This window comes from Hemitrygon akajei, chromosome 13 (genome assembly GCF_048418815.1).
Source record: "Hemitrygon akajei chromosome 13, sHemAka1.3, whole genome shotgun sequence".
In the NCBI taxonomy this organism is placed as follows: domain Eukaryota; kingdom Metazoa; phylum Chordata; class Chondrichthyes; order Myliobatiformes; family Dasyatidae; genus Hemitrygon; species Hemitrygon akajei.
This window is the reverse complement of record NC_133136.1, coordinates 63,375,680-63,396,049: the sequence shown is the minus strand read 5'-3', so window position 1 is coordinate 63,396,049 and position 20,370 is coordinate 63,375,680. Positions and strand designations below refer to the sequence as shown.

At 37.8% G+C, this 20,370-nt stretch overlaps 1 protein-coding gene across 12 annotated transcripts in view; it reads right to left on the bottom strand.

The window, feature by feature from the left end:
- The window catches only part of LOC140737937 (amyloid beta precursor protein binding family B member 2-like), a 265,420-nt gene that overhangs the window by 20,449 nt on the left and 224,601 nt on the right, over positions 1-20,370 (bottom strand). The window contains exon 1 of one of the 12 annotated variants that reach the window (XM_073064782.1): positions 18,635-18,840. The exons of the other annotated variants lie outside the window; for them this stretch is intronic. The gene's annotated coding sequence lies outside the window, so the exon portion shown is untranslated. Of the gene's footprint in view, positions 1-18,634; positions 18,841-20,370 lie in introns of those variants that run through there. 12 annotated transcript variants of the gene reach the window in all.

Below are 20,370 nucleotides of genomic sequence, written 5' to 3'. Positions count from 1 at the left end.
GGACATCATCTGGGCCAGATGACTTCCATGGGTTCACTCCCTGGAAAGCTGATTTTATATCTGTGTGTAGACTGATTGTGCCAGTGGCCGACGACCTCTTATGCTTGGCCTGAGGGAAGTAGGTACTGATTGGCACACTTCTGTTTAGAAGCTTTGTAAGTGTGGTGCTTGTTGGCCTATGTCTCAGGCACTTACAAGCTTTATGTAGTAGGACTACTATCAAAGTCATTGGCCCATCAGATCAGTCCCACGGTAGCTCAACCAGATGATTGTACTGAAGTTTATAGGCAACCATGTGTTTACAGGAGTGTGCCATGCAGATTTCCATCATGAGGAGCTTGATCATAAGCACAGCGATTTAGTGGTTGACAGGGTAAATTCTGTGAAGATGTTTCCCTGGTTGGGGAAGGAAGAAGTGATGGTGGGAGTTTTTTGGGAGGGGTTGGAGTGATGTTACAGAAGATCAATGGGATTGGCATTTGTCATAGTTCCAGATTCAAGAGTTTCCCCATTTGATACTGAATTTCTTCATTTTAAGGTCATGAATTTTTAGGAATTATCTATCCCAGGCAGTTGTGGATACACAATAAATTTTTAGATATTAAAGGAATCAAGGAATAATGGTGAGAGGAGGTGAAGTCAGAAAGCCAGCCATGATCTCAGTAAACAATGAAGCAGACACAAGGAGCTGAACAGTGAATACATGCTCCTTAGTTTCTAAAGTAACACAACTGATGAACTGAGGATTTCGGAGCAAATGCCATGGGAATGAAGAAAAATAGTTGTGTACTCTTCACCCACCCTGGCCTCTACAGGAATTTGAAAACTTAATGTCTCTAATTCTACTTCAAACAGGAGATCTGCCTGATTTTATATTTTAGGATTTTCTTGCAAATTCTATAGCAGCTGTCTCAAAGCATATACTTTAATTAAAGTCACAAATTGTGAAGGAATAAATCTTTTTAATCATGCTGTGATTTGTGAAAACAGAAGTGTAGAGATGAAATTGATAAAACACACAAAACTACAATTAAACCAGAAAAGTGTAAATTTAAACACCCAGAACTTTATACATACCTATGAGCATAATTAACTATACCATTGGTAAGGAAAAGCACTGAATCTATTTAACAATATTCCTAACAATTAGAAATTTCTTAAGGTAATCGTAAGACAATTCACAATTCATAAACTAATTCACTGTCAGATTCTAGTTTTCAGTCATTTAATTCGGATAATCTTCCTCCAAATTTCAACCTCATATAAAATGGACAGGTTGAAATTGTAATTATTGAACTTTTAAAATTATTACTATTTGAATATTACTTTGCACATTAATGCAATAAAGTCAAACATGAAATAGGCACAGGGGCATTGTTTTAAAACCAACTCCAATCAATTGTAAGTAATATCAAGGCAATCACAGATGAAATATTCAGATGTTCCAAAGTGAACCATTATTCAGTGATCTGTGCTGAAAAGTGTGGATATAATCTGAGGACAAGAAAGACATCATCTGTGGGTTAACAGAGGACAACACATCTCAGAGTAGTGCTTCAGGATGAAATCGCTGACTTCAGGAATGTGAGAGGGAGATGCAAGTAAAAGGTTTAATGTTTTATGTTCAGAATAATTATATTAAACAGCTTCTTAAAGTCAACTGACTGGCTAAAGATAGCATTGCCCTGACCAATCATTCATTTCATATAGTCAAATGTTTTCTCATGCATGACGTTCAATGTTGCTGGTAAAGATATATTGTAAAGTGAAAGAACTTTAAAACACAGCTGTTTTTACAATGATACTTGAATTGGTTTTGTAAAAAATCAGCAAGTCTGATCACCTCTTCCATACTGTAAATCTTCCTGTTGTCATAAAAGGAAAAGGTCTTAAAGCCAGAACAAAATACTCAATTAAGACATGCTGGAATGGCACTTCCTCACTCAAGCACAGATTTAAATACTCATCTGTTCACACTTGCAGAACTAAGTGTAGCACACTCTCTTATTCAAAAAAGGGAAAAGTTACCTCTCTCTGAGTCCAGGAAAGCAGAGGAAAGAAATCAGAAAGAATGCAATCAACATCTGGACCATTTATAAACTTGGAGTTGACAGTAAGTCACATTTTAAAAATTCAATCATTTCCCACATTTGGTTGTTAAAACATTATCATAAACCAATACAAACGTATGACTAAAGCCAGCTCTGTTTTTCCCAAACAGAATGATCACTTAAGAATATCTGCATAAAATGTGGCAATGAATATTGCATTAAATTTGGTGCTTGCAATTTCATCTTTAGCGCACATGGAACACACAACAAATTTCACCTGTAAACAATCCTAAACCCACCTTGTTACCACATCACTTGTGGGCTGCATAATCTTCTTGTCTGGACTTCCCATTGTGCTGGGCTGTTCAGTCAGCAAAATTTACACTAAACCAAAATGTGGTGTAGAATCAAATTCTGATGACTGTTCATACAAGTTAAATGAAATAAAATTTTGCCAATTGCTGGTCCTGCCAACAAAATGGCTTAATCTAAGACTGAATTTTAAATTTAGTTTTCACTTAGTCAGCTTGTTGGTGGGGTTTCAAAGCAACTTTTAAAATGATGTGTACATTTGTTTATTCTTATTTTAATCAGAATCAGATTTATTATCACTGGCACATGTCGTGAAATTTGTTTGTGGTAGCAGTACAATGCAATACATTATATAAAATTTTAAGTTGCCAAATTCCAGTACCATATCAAGACAAATGTTTTTAAAGCATTTGAAAATATATTTTTACTTTATCAGGGAATTATAATTTTCAAATACTTCTGTAAATTGTTTTCAGTTATTTAAAACTGGATTACATGCTGATGATGAACATAGAAGAGTACAATACAGGAACAGGCCCTTCAGCTCACAATGTTGTGTTGAACTAATTACATTAGTGATCAAATGCTTATCTAAACAAACCCCTTCCACCTACACCATGCCCATATCCTTCCATTTCCTGTACATTCACGTTGAACGTCTCTGTTGTATTTGCCTCCATCACACCTGGCCACACCCTGCTCTCTGTAAAAAAATCTTGCCCTGCACATCACCTATGAACGCCATGAGATTTGGCTAGTTAATGGCAGTGATAAGTTCAGCCAGCGCAAGTATTTCACGCAAGAGTGGAAATGAGAGAAAAAAGCCATCAAAACTAGCAAAATTTCAACTGCTTTTACATTTTTTTTGGAGATGCAAACTTGGAGGCATAAAGATTTATTGCCCATCGGGTGGTGGCAAATCACCTTGAACTGCTGCAGCCATTCTTGGCTTGAGAGTTCCAAGATTCAGGCGCAGTAATAATGAAGAAATAATGATAGACTTGCAAATCCGGATGACGTGCAATTTGCAGGGAAGCGTTCCGTTGAAGGTGTCCTCGTGTACCAGGTGCCCTTGTCACTTTTAGGTCTGATAGCGATCACTGGATTAGGATAACCTAAAAGGGCAATTGCCATACGTTTTGTAGATGTGACAAACCACATGCACTGTATACTACGAATTATCAACCAAGTACTGTAGGCTCTTTTATTGGATGTGCCTGGACTGGCTATGTGTCTGATAGAGAAACCATCACTTATAAAATACAAGTTTAAAAAGTTGAAGACAGAAAAAGATGCCTCTTTCTTTGGTGCATTTGCCGAATTACATTTCAACTATCCATGCTAATTATTTAAACGTGCCTCCCTCCTACTGTCATAACAAATAAGTTGTACTGTAAAGAGATTCTATGCCTGACTCTGGAACTGTCTCAGATTGGGGGACAGACACTATCTGAAGGAATGTTTCATTCATTTTTATGCAATGCCATACCAGCCTGAAAACATCTGATCTAACTAGCTAATTATGATTAATCGTCCAAGCAAGCACAGTAAGCCACAATGCTTGTATTCCAAGAAACAATATAACCTTGGGGACTACTCAATACCTACAAGAGCAACAATGACAAATGCACACTGTCTATACTGTTAACTGCTTTCCTTGTTACTTCCCAAAGATTGATCTGCAGTGCAATTCAAACAGCTATTTTTAAATATTCGGCTTTTGCCTTTTGGTTACCTAATTTTTTTTTGTAGTTCACAGATACACCAGCAAATCTGCCAAAGGTTGCCTAGCAACATGCATTACAACAATATCTGCTGAAAACTCTACTGGAACTAAAATGCTACAGATAAAGATCAAACTCATAGCAACATACATTTACATTGAACAGATTTCAATTGGGGGGGGGGGGGTGGTACTGCTGGGAGTGGGGAATGAAAAGAGTGAATGAGAATTATACGAAGACATGGAAAGTACTGACAGTGCTCCAAGGCATTTTTACTCCAAAACAAAGCCAGGCATTTCAAAGGTAAAATAATGAGTTGTTGAAAACAAAAGCAGGAGAATTGATTAACTATAATTTCAAAAGTAGAAAGGTACTATAGAAACAGAGTAGAAAGATAGAGCCCAGCACTCGACTTGCATATTGCTACTTCACTATGGTCTTTGATGCAATTCTACTGGTATTGAAAAACCTAACACCACAACATAATTTTAAATAAAAATGGTTTGTATATTTGATGGACAAAATAATATGCATCTGTATATATTCTTAACATCGCAATGTTTTCAAACAAAATATGAGGCTGATCGCAAGACAGTGCCAGGTTAGGAGACGAAATTCTGTTCAACATAGTTGGTTTTAAAGGAGGGAAAGGATGTTGAGCTGTCAGGTTTGCAAGAATTTCCAGGAATTGTGGCATGGCTAGTTTTCGGCAGAGATGTCAAAGGTGGAGTAATTAACATCAGGCATATGCAAAAGGCGACATTATGTGTTATTAATGAAAGCTGTGAGACAGTGTAGTGATGTGGGGTTGTAAGGCTGAGCAAGGTTACACAGATAATCATGAGTGAGGTGGAACTTGGGGGGAAAAAAAGATGCACTTTTTAAAATGAAGAAAATGGACTAGGCACAAATGTTAGCAAGCAAAGGAAGGACAGCTGAAGAAACCTGGTGAACAATTGGGATACAGGAAGGAGAAGTTGAATGCTCACTGGACAGTTAAGTGGAGAGAAAATGCAGGCACAGATCAGGATTTCAACAGCAGCTGAATTAACATAAGAAAGCAGCCAGGTGGTGTAACCAAGGAATCAGCAGTCTTAATGCTGGAACAGACATATGCTGAAAAGCTCACCCAATACAGGTTCAAGGTGAAAAATTGCCAGGAACAGAGATGGAGACATTACATAGGGAACAAAGACTGACGTAAAGGATGGAGATGATCACTTCAGTTTCTTGAAGAGAGTTCTGCTCATTTAATACTTGATGCCCATATTGAATGTTTTAACAAAACAGCTATGGAGATTGAAATACAGCAAAGTGGTATCAGCACACATTTGGAACCCAACAGAGAAGGTCACTGAGAGCTGAGAGAGAAGGTGGTAGATCAAGGCACGGAACTTCAAGATCCAAATGGATGCTCCCAGGGACATAATTGTGTAGAAGCATGGACAGAAGCAATTCAGTTGCTACCTTGGCCCATTAAATTAATATCTGAATTAAATCAAACAACAGTCCCTAAATGATCAAAAACAGACGATGTGCAAAGTAGAGTGGAGAATCATTAATATACTCAGGTTACAATTTCATGCTTGTCATTTCCAAGATGAAAACCAGTGGTACTTTAAGGATCATTAATAATCTGTTACTCTTGAAAAGCAAGTCTTAAAAAGAGTTCAATCCAAATTATAAGTGATTGGTTGTTAAACAAGCAATACTATCTGGCTTTGTTTGAGGAAAATCTTAAATGAGCAAGGACAACAGCTGCAGATTAAACTGAAATGTACTCAATTCATCAGTCAGATGGTTGTATGGATAAATCTATTTCTGGGTCACAAACCTTTAATAACTACTTACTTAACAGTGGCCTGGGGAATTCTTTACAGCCTTCATTAATTATAAATTATATGTAACAGAAATGTTTTAAGAGATGGAGTAATGAATGCACTGTGGACTTTACATATGAATGAGTATTCTCAGTATTTTGTGATAAAGGGAATAAAGCAAATGAATACCAGTGTACTCTACTTGTATCTGTGAAATACAGATCATTTAATATTAATTTTCTACTCTTGTTCATTTAATTTTCCTGTACATTTCTCATATCAGGAAATACCACATGGGCATCGTAAAGCTGCACAACTGGCCAATGAACTGAGTAACATTTATTTCTGCTAAATGATGTATGTTCAGTGTATGCCAGGGATAACTGTGGATCAGCAGTGGGTGAGCGTGCAGAAACCCCACAATGGTCAGGCATTTCTTCGTGCAAAGCTTCAACAATTAAACAGCAATTGCTGTAGAAGATCAAAAAAAAGAGCATTTACAATAGTTGAATATCCAAACTTGGCAATGATGGAAAAGGTGTTTCTCTGTGCCCAATTTCTACTCAGTCTGAGTATATGCTACCATGTTCTTTGGATTGACCGTAAATGAACAAAATCAGCGCAGAGACCTAGCACAGAAAACAAGACCATAAGATATAGGAGCAGAATTAGTCCTTTTGGCCCATCGAGTCTGCTCCGCTATTTCATCATGGCTGATCCATTTTTCCTCTCAGTCCCAATCTCCTGCCTTCCCTCCGTACCCCTTCGTGCCCTGACCAATCAAGAATCTATCAACCTCTGCCTTAAGTGTACATAAAGACTTGGCTCCACTGCTGACTGTGGCAAAGAATTCCACAGATTCACCACTCTCCAACTACGGAAATTCCTCCTCATCTCCATTCTGAAAGGGCACCCCTCTATGTTGAGGCTGTGTCCTCTGGTCTTATTCTTCCCCACCAGAGGAAACATCCTCTCCACATCCACTCTATCAAAGCCTTTCACCATTTGATAGGTGTCAACTAGGTCACCCTTCATTCTTCTAAATTCCAGTGAATACAGGCCCAGAGCCATCAAACACTCTTCATATGACAGGCTGTTTAATCTTAGAATCATTTTTGTGAAGCTCCTTTGAAACCTCTCCAGTTTCAGCACATCCTTTCTAAGGGGCCCAAAACTGCTTACAGTACTCCAAGTGAGGCCTCACCAGTACTTTATAAAGTCTCAACATTTCATCCTTGCTTTTATCTCCTATTGAAATTAATACTAACATCTCACTTGCCTTCCTCACAACAGACTCAACATGCAAATTAACCCTTAAGAAATTCTGCACAATGACTCCCAAAACCCTTTGCACCTCAGTTTTTTAAAATATTTTCTCTCCATTTAGAAAATAGTCAACCCTTTCATTTCTTCTACTAAGGTGCATGACCTTACACTTCCTGGCACTGTATTCCATCTACCATTTCTTTGCTCATTTTCCTGATCTTAGTCCTTCTGTAGCCTCCCTATTTCCTCAAAACTACCTGCCCCTCCACCCATCTTCATATCCTCTGCATCAATTCCATCATTCAAATCATTAATGTACAACTTTAAAATAATTGGTCCCAACACAGCCTCATGTGCAGTACCTTGTCAAAAGCCTTCTGATAATCCAAGTATGCAACTTCAGCCGATTCTCCTTTGTCTATCCTGCTTGGTATTTCTTCAAAGAATTCCAATAGATGTGTCAGGCAAGTTTTTAATTTGAGGAAACTATGCTGACTATGGCCTTTTTTATCATGTGCCTCCAAGTACCCTGAAACCACACCCTTAACAATCGCCTCCAACATCTTCCCAATCACTGAGGTCAGACTAACTGGCCGATAATTTTCTTTCTTCTGCCTCTCTCCACTTGAAGAGTGGAATGACATTTGCAATTTCAGTCTTCTGGAACCATCTAGTGATGGGGTGTACATCATCTGGTCCAGGTAACTTGCATATCTATCTTCAGACCTTTCAGTTTCCCAAGAACAATCTCTCTAGTAATGATAACTTCACATACTTCATGACTGCTGACACTTGGAACTTCGACCACACTGCTAGTATCTTCCACAGTGCAGACTGATGCAAAATACTTATTCGGCTCATCCGCCATTTCCCTGTCCTCCATTAACACCTCTCCAGCATCATTTTCTAGCAAGTCTGATATCTACTTTTGCCTCTCTTTTATACTTCTTATATCTGAAGAAACTTTTGGTATCCTCTTTAATATTATTGGCGAGCTTACTTTCATATTCCATCATTGCCTTCTCACTGACTTTTTTAGTTGCCTTTTGTAGGTATTTAAAAGCTTCCCAATCCCCCAACTACCCACTCACTTTTGCTCTACTGTATGTTCTTTCTTTGGCTTTCATGTTGGCTTTGACTTCCCTTATCAGTCATGGTTGTGTTATCTTGCCATTAAAATACGTCTTCCTCTTTGGGATGTATATATCCAGTGCCTTCCGAATCGCTTCCAGGCACTCCAGCCATTGCTGCTCTGCCATCCTCCCTGCCAGTGTTCTTTTCCAATCAATTCTGTCTCTCTCATGCTTCTGTAATTTCCTTTATTCCATTGTAATACTGATACATCTGACCATAGCTTATCTTTCTCAAATTTCAGGGTGTATCAAATCATTATGATCACCTGCCCTGAAGGGTACTTTTACCTTAAGCTCTCTAATCAATTCCAGTTCATTGCATAATCCAGAATAGCTGATCCTCTAGTGGGCATTCTAGAACACACCAACTTGATTTTCCCAATCTACCTGCATTTTCTATCTCCCATTGTATCCTGTAGACCACATCCTTACTACTGTTTTGGTGCCTATATATAATTCTTATCAGTGTATTTTTACCCTTGTAGTTCCTCAGATCTATCCACAACGATTCAACACCACCCGACACTATGCCACCTCTCTCTAATAACTCAATTTCATTTTTTACCAACAGAGCAATGCTGCCCCCTCTGCCTTTCAAGAGAATGTATATTCTTGGACATTAAGCTCTCAGCTAATATCTTCTTTCAGCCATGACTGAGTGATGCTTACAACATCATACTTGCCAATATGTAAGAGAGCTACACGTTCATTGACCTTATTCCATATACTGCGTGTATTCAAATATAACACCTTCACTCCTGAATTAACTTTTTTGATTTTGTCCGCCTTTTAAGTTGCAACTCATCCTGTTGACTGCAATTTTGCCCTACCATCAGATTCTCCTTGCTAGGAGTCTCACTACACATTGCCTCTGTTTGTAAACCAACTACATAATCTTTAGCACTTTCACTCCGGTTCCCATCCCCTTGCCAAATAAATTTAAAACTACCCGAATAACTCTAGACATCCTGCCCATAAGGATTTTGAACTCCCTTCATACAATTTTCCATGATTTCATCCTCCAAATCTTCCTTTTCATTGTAACATTCAAGATGATTGTCAATACCTTCAAATTCTTTGTAGCTCCTAACTGGTTGAAGTAGTGAAATCATTCCATTTTCACTCCCAGCTGTTTCTGGCACCCCCAAGCCTCAAGCCACAGTGAACAAAGCAGGTCCGAATTGTTTTACTGTTTATTTCTCACCAACTCTCCGTGACAAAAATCACACACAACTGACACTATTAAAAACTTTGCTCTAAACACGGTGTAGTGCTAAACAGCCACACAAGTGCATGCGTCTGACACTAGTTAGAAACTGTTTGGCAACAGTCTCCTGCCTCAATTAATGGCATAGTGTCCCAAATAAATGAATGGAGTCCTGGCTAGTTTCTTGATTAGTTTTTGTTTTGAGCTGTCTCAAATATACAGCTGGTCCCAATTAACCGATGGCCCAATTAACCAGAATCCACTTTAATAGAAAATAAAGGATTGTGTAGCTTACATGAAATTAAATAAATGAACAATTGTTCTTCATCATTCCTAACCTTTTTGCATCTATGAAAGCCTTTCCTTCAAAAACCTTACAAGCTGCTTACCTCTAGCTCTCCGTAAATTTCTCTCTAATTGCAAACTAAGACCATTAATTGCAATGTGAGCAAGGCTATTTAATCAAAATAAGCTATCAAATTACTTTTAAAATGGTCACTGTCTTAATGGTCACTTTTCTTCTGAAACCTGGTTTGTAAGAAAGATCTTGTGCCTTCACTCTGCTATATTCAAAGTCAAACTTCCTTTCAAGTTCAACTCAATGGATGAAAATTGCTTATATGATATCTGTATAATTCACAGCACTCTCCATATTGTACCTACAAAGGAAACAATATCAGATCTTGACAAAGATTTGCTCAGCAGCTAATTTGCAACACATTTTGAAGTGCAATTACATAGAATTCAATATCTTGCTGCATTGTAACAGAATTCTCATAACACTGCTAAAGTATCATTAACCATATTTGTCAGAATATAATCTTGTGACATGCAAGATCATTAAAGTTAATTATTTCTAGGTAATAAATATACTTTTCAAAGCTCTCTGAACCTGAATTGAAAACAACTTTTTAAATTACATAACAGGTTATCACAGCAAAAATGCTATTTAAAATAAATAAACATGAATTTTATGAAAGATTTACTCTGATCAAGAACAATTTTTAACAAGTTCCACAGCTGAAGGAATAACAGGTTATTTTATCATGTTCTTTCAAATAAGATAGATCCAGTGGTGACATGATTCCCAAAGGCAGTTGATTTTTGAAATGACACATCAAAAGCAGGTAAATTGGTTTATTACTGTCACATGTGTCGAGGTACAGAGGAAATCTTTGTTTTACATGCCATCCACACGGATCATTTTGTTACAACACCGTATTAACGTAGTGCAAGGGAAAACAACAACGGAATGCAGAATAAAGTGTTACAGTAATGTGCAAGGCCACAACCAGGTGAATTATGAGGTCATAAAGACCAGAGAGCTATAGACCCTGGCATGAAATGTGGCAAAGCTTTAAGTATTGACAGCATCTGTATTATTCTACAGTTAAATGGCAGTTTCACCATTAAAAAGGCAACATAAACCACCTTTCAATTAAATGTATGCTTGATCTTTTTAGAGGGCATTCCTCTCTTGTCACTAAGTCCCTTATAACATTCCTTGGACTTGAATAGCCTTGCTACCTCGTAAACAAGTGACCATTTTATATGTCAATGCCTGACAGCTTGAGAAATCACAAGGAAACCCAATCTAGCTCTTGCTCAATGTTCACACGATCACTCTTCTAGGAAGGCTTTCTACATAACCTACCGTACTATCCCTTCCAGTGTTAAACAGCATTACACTCAGTGCACAAGCCAATAGGGTTTCGGCCCGAAACGTCGTCACTACCTCCACCCATAGATGCTGTCTGGCCTGCTGAGTTCTGCCAGCATTTTGTGTTTTCATTTATTTCCAGCATCTGCAGATTCATTCGTGTTGTAATGACAATATGCCACCTTGAATGAAGCCCATTAACTCATGCACAATTTAGATAATAAACCAATTGAGTGTTGTTTGCACCTATCACACAACAACAATATTTTTATAAGTTCCACAAGTTTGAAGACATGTCGCAGAGCATGATCAAAATGCGTTTAACACCTAACATTACAGTACCTGGAAATGTCTGTTTTAATTTGCACCTTAAGCAAGGAGACAGAAAGTTGGAAAAGTTTGGAAAGGGAAATTCCTACCAACTTAGGACATTATCATCAATAGCACTGTGTTCAAAATTGAGGACAATGAAGAGCCAGAACTCGAGGAATGGATAAATTCTAAAGCATAATCTCTAAAAAATGAAGAAGTGGCAACTTGTGGATAATATGCTTTACTGCAATTGACATCATTCTCATGCATAACAAAGCTCATGGTTAGTGTAACAAGCTTTATTCAATGCCTTATGCAATTAACAGAAAAATCCATAAAACATTTCCTCAGTTCAACAAAAAAATATGATATCCAAGTCATTTATTTTGGAATGGATTCAGAATAAAGGTAGCTTCTTTTAAAATATACAGACAGAACATTTAACTCACTGTGCTTCAGTGAATTGTAACAGGCCATTGCTGATACTGTGGTTACTGTACCATTCAGTGAAATGATAACTAACAACACACCAAGAGTTCCTGAACAGGGGTGGTGAACAATGCACGTCACCAGACCATAAGTACATTATTTTATGGATTTCCTGACCAATTATGTTGAGCGGTCATTATAATGATAAAGATGATAAAATTAATTTCAGTTGGACTAATTAAAGAATGCAATAAACAAGACATTTGCTGAATTCAAGAGTTGCCTGGAGAGCAAATATGATGAAGAAAATGGAGTGTGAAAGTACTAATGTTGTCATAACCTCACTAAATGTTCTGATTGTTGCTGTTAAGGGCTTGCAAGGAAATTATCTGACAGCAAAGAAGCAACATCAGGAATATAGATTTGTTATTCTCTATTCAGTGCTAAAAGCGGGTTAAATCAGGTACAAGTCACGGTCATCTACAGGCTAAAATGCCTATCAATCAAATTGCCTCAAACATCCTTCTAATGTCAACTCCAGATTTCATTAAACTTAGTCTTTTGGAAACTTACATATCTATGCTGTCAACACACCTTCATCCATCTAGCTGCCAATAACATTTAATTCAAGATTTTGTTTATCGTCATTTCCAATTTCTAGTATACAAGTGTAAAGGAGAATTAATAATTTCTATTCTGGATCGGATGCAGCAAAAACATTAAAAACACAATAAGTTAATCGATACAATAATAAATAAAAACAATAAATGTTCAGGCCATTATTTGTTAAGTAATAGCCCTGCTTACTTTTATTTTGCAATTCAGTTGGACCACAATGGGAGGGCAGCCATTTTTGTTTTTAGTAGAGATTTTCAATCAACTGAAATACACGTACACAATCCTGTGTCTCTTTCTTTTGTTTGTGTCATCAAAATCATCATTTGTAAGAGTTTTACTTCATAAAAGAGAACACTATCCGAGCAGTATTTGTATTAATGTTATATAAAAGTTTATTCCTCATCATCAGTATAGTGTTTGACCAGCCTTGGTAATTTAATGAATGCTTACATGATATTAATCTTCTTGCATACTTTAAATCTTTGTTTACTCATGATGACTCATTCATACTCTTATGAATGTGTGATTTAGTCACCAGAAAATTGCTGCATTTATGGGCCTTTTCCGTTTCTCTCTGTTTTTCTCTTATTCAATTGTATGAGTGTTGCTCAATAACGCACCTCGAGCGTGGATGCCATATTCAGTTGAATGGAGTTTGGCTTACTACTAAATTGTGTATTTCCTACATCACACACAAGGAGAGCAGTACAACAAATATAAATACATAAGACAGCTCATACACATAGGTTGACTTAAAGTGACACTAAGCACAGGAGTATCTAGTGAATGACAGGAGATGATAAAGTAGTGGGGGGTGTGGGTGTGGAGGGGTGGCTAGTGAGTGAGGTGTTGATTAGTCTTACTGCTTGTGGAAAGTAACTGTTTTTGAGTCCAGTGGTCCTGGTGTGGATGCTATGTAGCCTCCTCCCTGGTGGATGTGGACAAACAGTCCATGAGCAGGGTGAGAGGGATCTTTCATGATCTTCCAGCACCTTTCAGTTTATGATGGCAGGTATGCTGGAGCATAAAGCAACTGGATTGCTTTATGCAATGTCATCGTAAACCTCTGTTTGTTAACAAACATTCTAAGTCCATCCGTTTAACCAGTGCCATTACTCACAAGAAATAGTCCCTTCTAGCAGGAGAAGAGAGGACAGGATGTCCAGACGACAAAGAACTGCGGTTGTTCTCCGCAGATCTCAACACTTACATATGCAAAGGAGAGGATCTTAGAAACAACATGGACACCCAAAAACAATGTCCATCAGAGACAAATTAATCTCATAGCTATCTGAAGAAAGAGATCAATGTCAGACAGCCACCATCAGAAGTCTAAATGGTCCAACACTCACCAGACACAAAATGCTGGAGGGACTCAGCAGGTTAGGCTATATCTACAGAAAAGAATAAACAGTTGGCATTTCGGGCCAAGACCCTTCTTCAGGACTGAGAAGGAAGGGGGAAGATGTCAAAATAAAAAGATTAGGGGAGGGGTATCATGGCCTCGTTACTCATCTTTTGTGCAGTATTTATTTATTTTTGTCACTTATAATCATTTCTTTTGGTCTTGAAAAGCTGCTGCTGCAAAACAGCAAATTTCTCTACACACGTCAGTGATAATAAACCTGACTAAGATTGATATCACATTTAACAGCCATGTGGATTTGAAGTCAACAATAGATAAAAATGAATGATTTTAAGATCATCACTTTGCGCAATTTCCTACCATGGCATTTTAATTTGTGAATATTCCACATGGCTCTAACCTATCCCCTTGTAAACATAGTGATATGATGAAGGTGGTTCTCTCTCTCTCTCTCACACACACACACACACACACACACACACACACACACACACACACACACACACACACACACACACACACACACACACACACACACACACACACACGAGTCAAACCACTTATGAGGCTCTTCCACCAACTCAGGACAAATGCTGACACTTTGGCGATTTAGTAAGTTGGACGAGTTTTCAACTTGTGATTTGCCTAATGCAAGTGAACACTTCAACTGATGAAAACAAGGCGGCAATGGAAAGACCGTACAGGAGGGCAGAGAGCTTTCAACCTTCGTTGAGCTGTACTCAGACGTTGCTTTTGGGGAACTGCCCAGGAGGAGAGTCCTGAGGACAGCTGGGTGGCAGTTCCCGCAGGAGGACCACAAAATTGGAGGGATTGTGGCATTGTCTCACAGACGTCGGTCAATGGAGAGCATAACTGTGATGCTCTTCAAAACTTACAACCATTCATTTTACTAAATACATGTATCTTTCCATTGACTGCACCAGATCAGATTTGTTTATCATATTTACATCCAAGCATACAGTGAAATGCAATTTTTATGCTCACAACCCAAGGATGTGCTAGGTCAGCCTGCAGGTGTCACCTCACAATACAGCATGCCAACAATATAAACATCATCTTTGATTAATTTGCTTCAAGAGCATGGGAAAGTTGACCTTAAATATGCAACATGTAAACACATGCTCTTTTGGGGATAATTGATTTATTGTTTCACATAAACATAAAGTTAGATACGGCCCTTGTGGCTAAAGGGATCAGGGGGTATGGAGAGAAAGCAGGTACAGGGTTCTGAGTTGGATGATCAGCCATGATCATACTCTATGGCGGTGCAGGCTCAAAGGGCCGAATGGCCTACTCCTGCACCTATTTTCTATGTTTTGATGGTTCAGTTGTAATATTGGGACGAACTGAATAATTACCAATTGACCATCTTGTCTTGCTGATTCATTGATTAAAATAAGATTGTAATCAGCATTTTGAATGCACAATCTCAGCTCATACTGGAGAAATTATTATTTGGTGATGGTAACATAAGCTAATTCCACCTAGAGCAGATTGATAAGTCTAGAAGGTACAGTACATACTGGAGTTCAATGCACTACAGAGATTTGATCAGAAAATCAAGGCCAACACCTCAGTGCAGTTCTTAGAGAGGTTTCTCCGTTCAACAACGTCCTCATTAAATGAAAGTTTGCACATAAACGCAGGCTCTTTCCTTATTCTTCTTCCAGACTGGATGGAGCAGAAGCCTAATACGTTTCCGAAAGTGAATATTCAAAACTGAAGATTCTGACAACCAAACCTCAAGCACTGCTTGAATATTTTTATTACAAAAGCCGCAAAGTGATCTTAATAAATACAGTGATCCTAAAGTGCCACACGTTATTGCTTCCCTCTGACTTGCTGTTCAAAGCAACATTCTTAATTTTGAAATTGAAAAGGACATCTTGGATTACTGTTTTAGCACTGAACACAAAATATTATCTCTTTTTAAAAGTCATGAGAATAGCTAGAAGCTCAACTTGTTTAGATTTAAACAGAAGGGCATCGTTAACAGGTCTGCAGATGACACAAAGTTTAGCCATTTGCTTAAGAGTCCTCTAATAGAAAAGGGCTGCAGTGGGTTGGTCAGGTGCGTGCAAAAATGTGATATATTATGGAGGCATGGGAGATAATTCATTTGAGGAGTGATCTAAAGACAATGGTAGTAGAGAGCAAGCCTTAGTGTATCTTGACGTGTTGCTGTACAAATCATATCCGTGCATCACTGAGGTAGATGGGCAGGTGGACAGTCAGATAAAGTGGGGTGGGGGGTGAGGGTGAGTAGAGAATAATTTTCTTCATTGGCACAGAACAAAGAGCATTGAGCTTATGTTGAAATTTTACGAAATAGTAGTGAGGCCAAAGGTAAAGTTCTAGTCACCACATCACAGGGAGTACGTATTAAAGGGAGACAAGATGCAGAGTAGATTTTATAAGGACATCGACACTAGTGGAGATATTTAAATATAGAGAAAGAATGGGTTTAAACTCTTCAGAACAGAGATACCCAAGGAGAGATTTGATTAAGCTGCGCAAGTGTTTTAAACAGAGGAAACAGAAAAGACTAATATTTTTGGCAGAAATCAAACACTAAGAAACATAGATTTAATGATCATAATCATCTATGTTCTATGAGAACTGAAAGAAGTTACTTCATGCAAAATGTAGTTGGGGGGTGGGGGTGGGAGATGGTATTCAAAACTTTACTGCCAGAAAAACTGGTGGAAGCAAGGATCTTTTACCTCATTTGCAAAGTACCCAAATGAATGTTTGATATATTGTAACCCAAAAGCCTCCAAGACCACCCGCGGAGACAGGGAATTCATCTGAATGTCATTTTTTTACCCGACATGGACAAACAGGGCAAAAGACCTCTCTCTGCTTATCCAAAGATTATGTAATGCAGCATTACTATGAATAACTAAATGGAAAATGATGAGCAGTATTTGATCAATAAAGAACATTATTGAGAAGTAGTAAATTCACATAATGTGGATTGCCTGACAATATGCTAAGAGAATTAAAAATACCCACCAGCTTTCAGATTGATTTCATGATATTGAACACTGATAACATAATTTTTACGAATGATACAATTGTTTAGATAAGTCCTCAGATATTGCATTTCCTTGAATAAAGAAAAATAACTGGACAGCAGTAAAGGTCCAATAATTTTTTTAAAAAAAGAGCTTCAAAGATATTTTCAAAGTAATCTTTGTGAAGATCTTAGACAGGTAGGACAGCATCCAAATAGTTTACTTATATGGAGTCAATTCTCCATCTTTCGTCTTAGCCCACTCTTGTGCTAATAGATCTTGATACAAAATCACTAAGAGTCTCAACTACAAAGGGTATAGAAGGTAAATCCAATAATATTAATGAATGTTATATGAACCAATATCACATGATTCACGTCATAGGGCCAGAACACTATTCAACAAATTCTCTAGGAAATCCTACAACAAGAACGGGCAATGCAACATCTAGCTCATCATATTCCGAAGAGATGCCAAAAAAATGCAGGGATAAAATAAAATTCTGAAATCACCAGGCTGAGAAAATTTAGAGAATCATACCAATAAAAAATGTGCACATATGAATTACAGAACTTACACATACTTAACATATCAAATAAGCTTTTCAACAATGCATTTAAGAACAAATGTAAAATCTCTATATTTCCATCCTAACAAGTACCCAGCCTAATAAAGGAAATCTTCATGAAGTGCCTTATTTTACCTACAATGGATAAAATTCTCAAATAATTTAATTCCCAATGCACAAAACGTACTCATTTACACATTTCTATAAAAAGTGAATGCATAGCATTAAAAATAAACCTCTGGAAAAATAATTTTCCATTTGTAGGCAGCAAAGAGAAAGTGCTTGCACGTGTTATCAAATTCATCGATCTGAAATGTCACGTGCAGACTGAGAGCCAGCAGTACATAATCACAATCAAAGATCCAGTCACAAATAGAAGCAAGGCACAAGCATTCAAAACACTGTTTTCTCAAAGCCCCAGTGCTCACATTTTGTAAAGCACTGTTATTCTGAATAGTTTCTTTTATTATAATTGTTGATCCTTCATAACATGTGATCCGTCACAAATTTAAAGAAGTAAATGAAACTGTATATAAACCCTTGAATCAATTTTGAGTGAGTTTGAACAGTGAATCACGAATCAGGAAAATAAATCACTTTCAGAAAATAAATGATGCTGTTGTAAGCTCAACAATTAATGACATGTAACGGCAGACTGATAATGAAGTGACCGGAATTACTGCTAGGGAATTACTTACATTTCACAAAGGAGTGACCTTTTGTGTGTTTTTAAAAAAAAAACAGTCCAGTACACTATACCACGGAACCTCGCATTTGCACACAATATCCTTGCCTCACAAACCCGTTACAATTAAAACTCTCAAAGCTCAATCTTGGCACTGGTCTCTCAACAACCACAACACAGCTGCACACTGCCAGCAGCTGCTGTAATTGAGTTTTAGGTGGTTTATTACAATTGTTCAATTTAACCTCTGACATACCCAGAGTATTTTTACAAAAGCATTTTCATCCAAAACAGACTCAGTGAAAATATCCTTTATGTATCTTCACCACTACACAGTTACAGCCAAAAAGTTGGCTGTTATTTAGAAATATATGAGTTACATCATGCACTATTGTAATCACCAGTGCCATACAGAGTGGAAAAATAACATGCTCCAAGTACTTACAGTACAGCAGATATATCTCTCTGTGTTAGAGAATTGCCAGCCTAGGGGATTGCAAATGTATTTCTTTATCGTGCTAGAAAGTGCAATCTTCATTTCAGTCTAGCACATGGTATCTTGCAGAAGGTCTAAAGAGAAAATAAACTGCTCTATGTAGCATGCTGCTATTAATTTTCCTCTCCTACCCGCTTCAATTACTGCAGCGGAAAGGAATTAAATTGCCGAGCACGTCAGATGCCTTCACACTACAGACAACATGCTGACTAGAATTATTCCCACAGGCTTTGGTATGCATCAGGTGATGTAGAGTGCTCCTGATATAGCCATGTACTTCAATGAACTATGGAGAACCTCCCGAGAATGACAGCTTATTCATTTATTAATATGCTGATCCAATTTCATTCAACCTCTCTGCACTTCCATATCAGACCATAGCCCAGTTACATCCTCTGATATCTTACTGATTACAAACAGGTACTGCAAGTGTGGGAAAACCTCTTCTCAATGCTGTGAATAATCTATAATCACGATTTCTACCAATCTGTTACTACAAGCAGAATTGTCACTTTCAAATTTGCTGGAAACATTTCTGTAATTAAGAAGTTCAATGAGAGTGGAAAATGCTCTGTCACTTCTCAAAGTACTATGACATTTCCATTTTGTTTCTTATTTATAAAATGTAACTTATGATCTATTTCATTAAAAAACTGACTTGGAAAGATAAAAGGGAAAATAAATAGACTGGGAGTCTAAAATAAATCACAAGGTAACAACAAAGCAACAATTCAGGTGGCATAATAGTGCTTCTCGAACAGCCACTACCTCACAGCCCCAGTGAAGTGTGCTCAGGCCTAACCTCTGGCACTGACTGTGCAGAGTTTTCACGTTCATTGTAATTCTATGTGGGTTTCCTCCAAGTTCTCCGGTTTTCTCCCACATCCCTAAGCAGGTGGCAAGTTGCAGAGTAAGTTGCCTCTGGTGAGTAGGGGAATTGAGGAGGAGTTGATGGGAGAATATAAAAGGATTATAGCAGATTTGGTGTAAAAGGCATTTAATGTTCAGCACTGGCTTGGTGGGCCAAAGGGCTGGTTTCTGTGTAGTACTCTAAGGTACTCGTTTCTCTAAGATCACATCAAGGCTTAATCCAAATCTTCCAATTAATTTCACGACATATGCTAGTGCTATTAAGCCCAATTCTGATAACAAATTTATTGTCAATGACTTCAAATATTATAACGATAAAGGGAAACAAGCAATTAATGAAACTTTGTTTTACATATGATTGTTAAAAATAAAGTTGGTTAACAGGATGAGTTCTGATTATTTATCATCAGTCTGCACTGACATTTCTTAAGATCCATTACTGATATTGAGCATTTCAGCTACACCTATTCAGCAAGTAATCCCTGAATAAGTTGTGAATGCTGTTTTGTTTAGGGCTACTGCCGAGAGAAAACAATAGGGCTGTACTGTCAGGAGAAGGTGAAAGAAGAGCTACTGACCAGCACACTAATATCACTAGCAAGGAACATACTAGAATCTATCGTTAAGAGGATACGCCTCGATTCCTCTCACTGCCTCAGGAAAGCAGCCAGCATAATCAACGACCCACCCACCCACCCACCCAGAAAACATTCTCTCTCCTCCCTCTCCCATCCAGCAAAAGCACGAATCACCAGGCACAAGGAAGGCCAGCTTTCATCCCGCTGATCAAACTCTTGAACAGACGGACCTCTTGT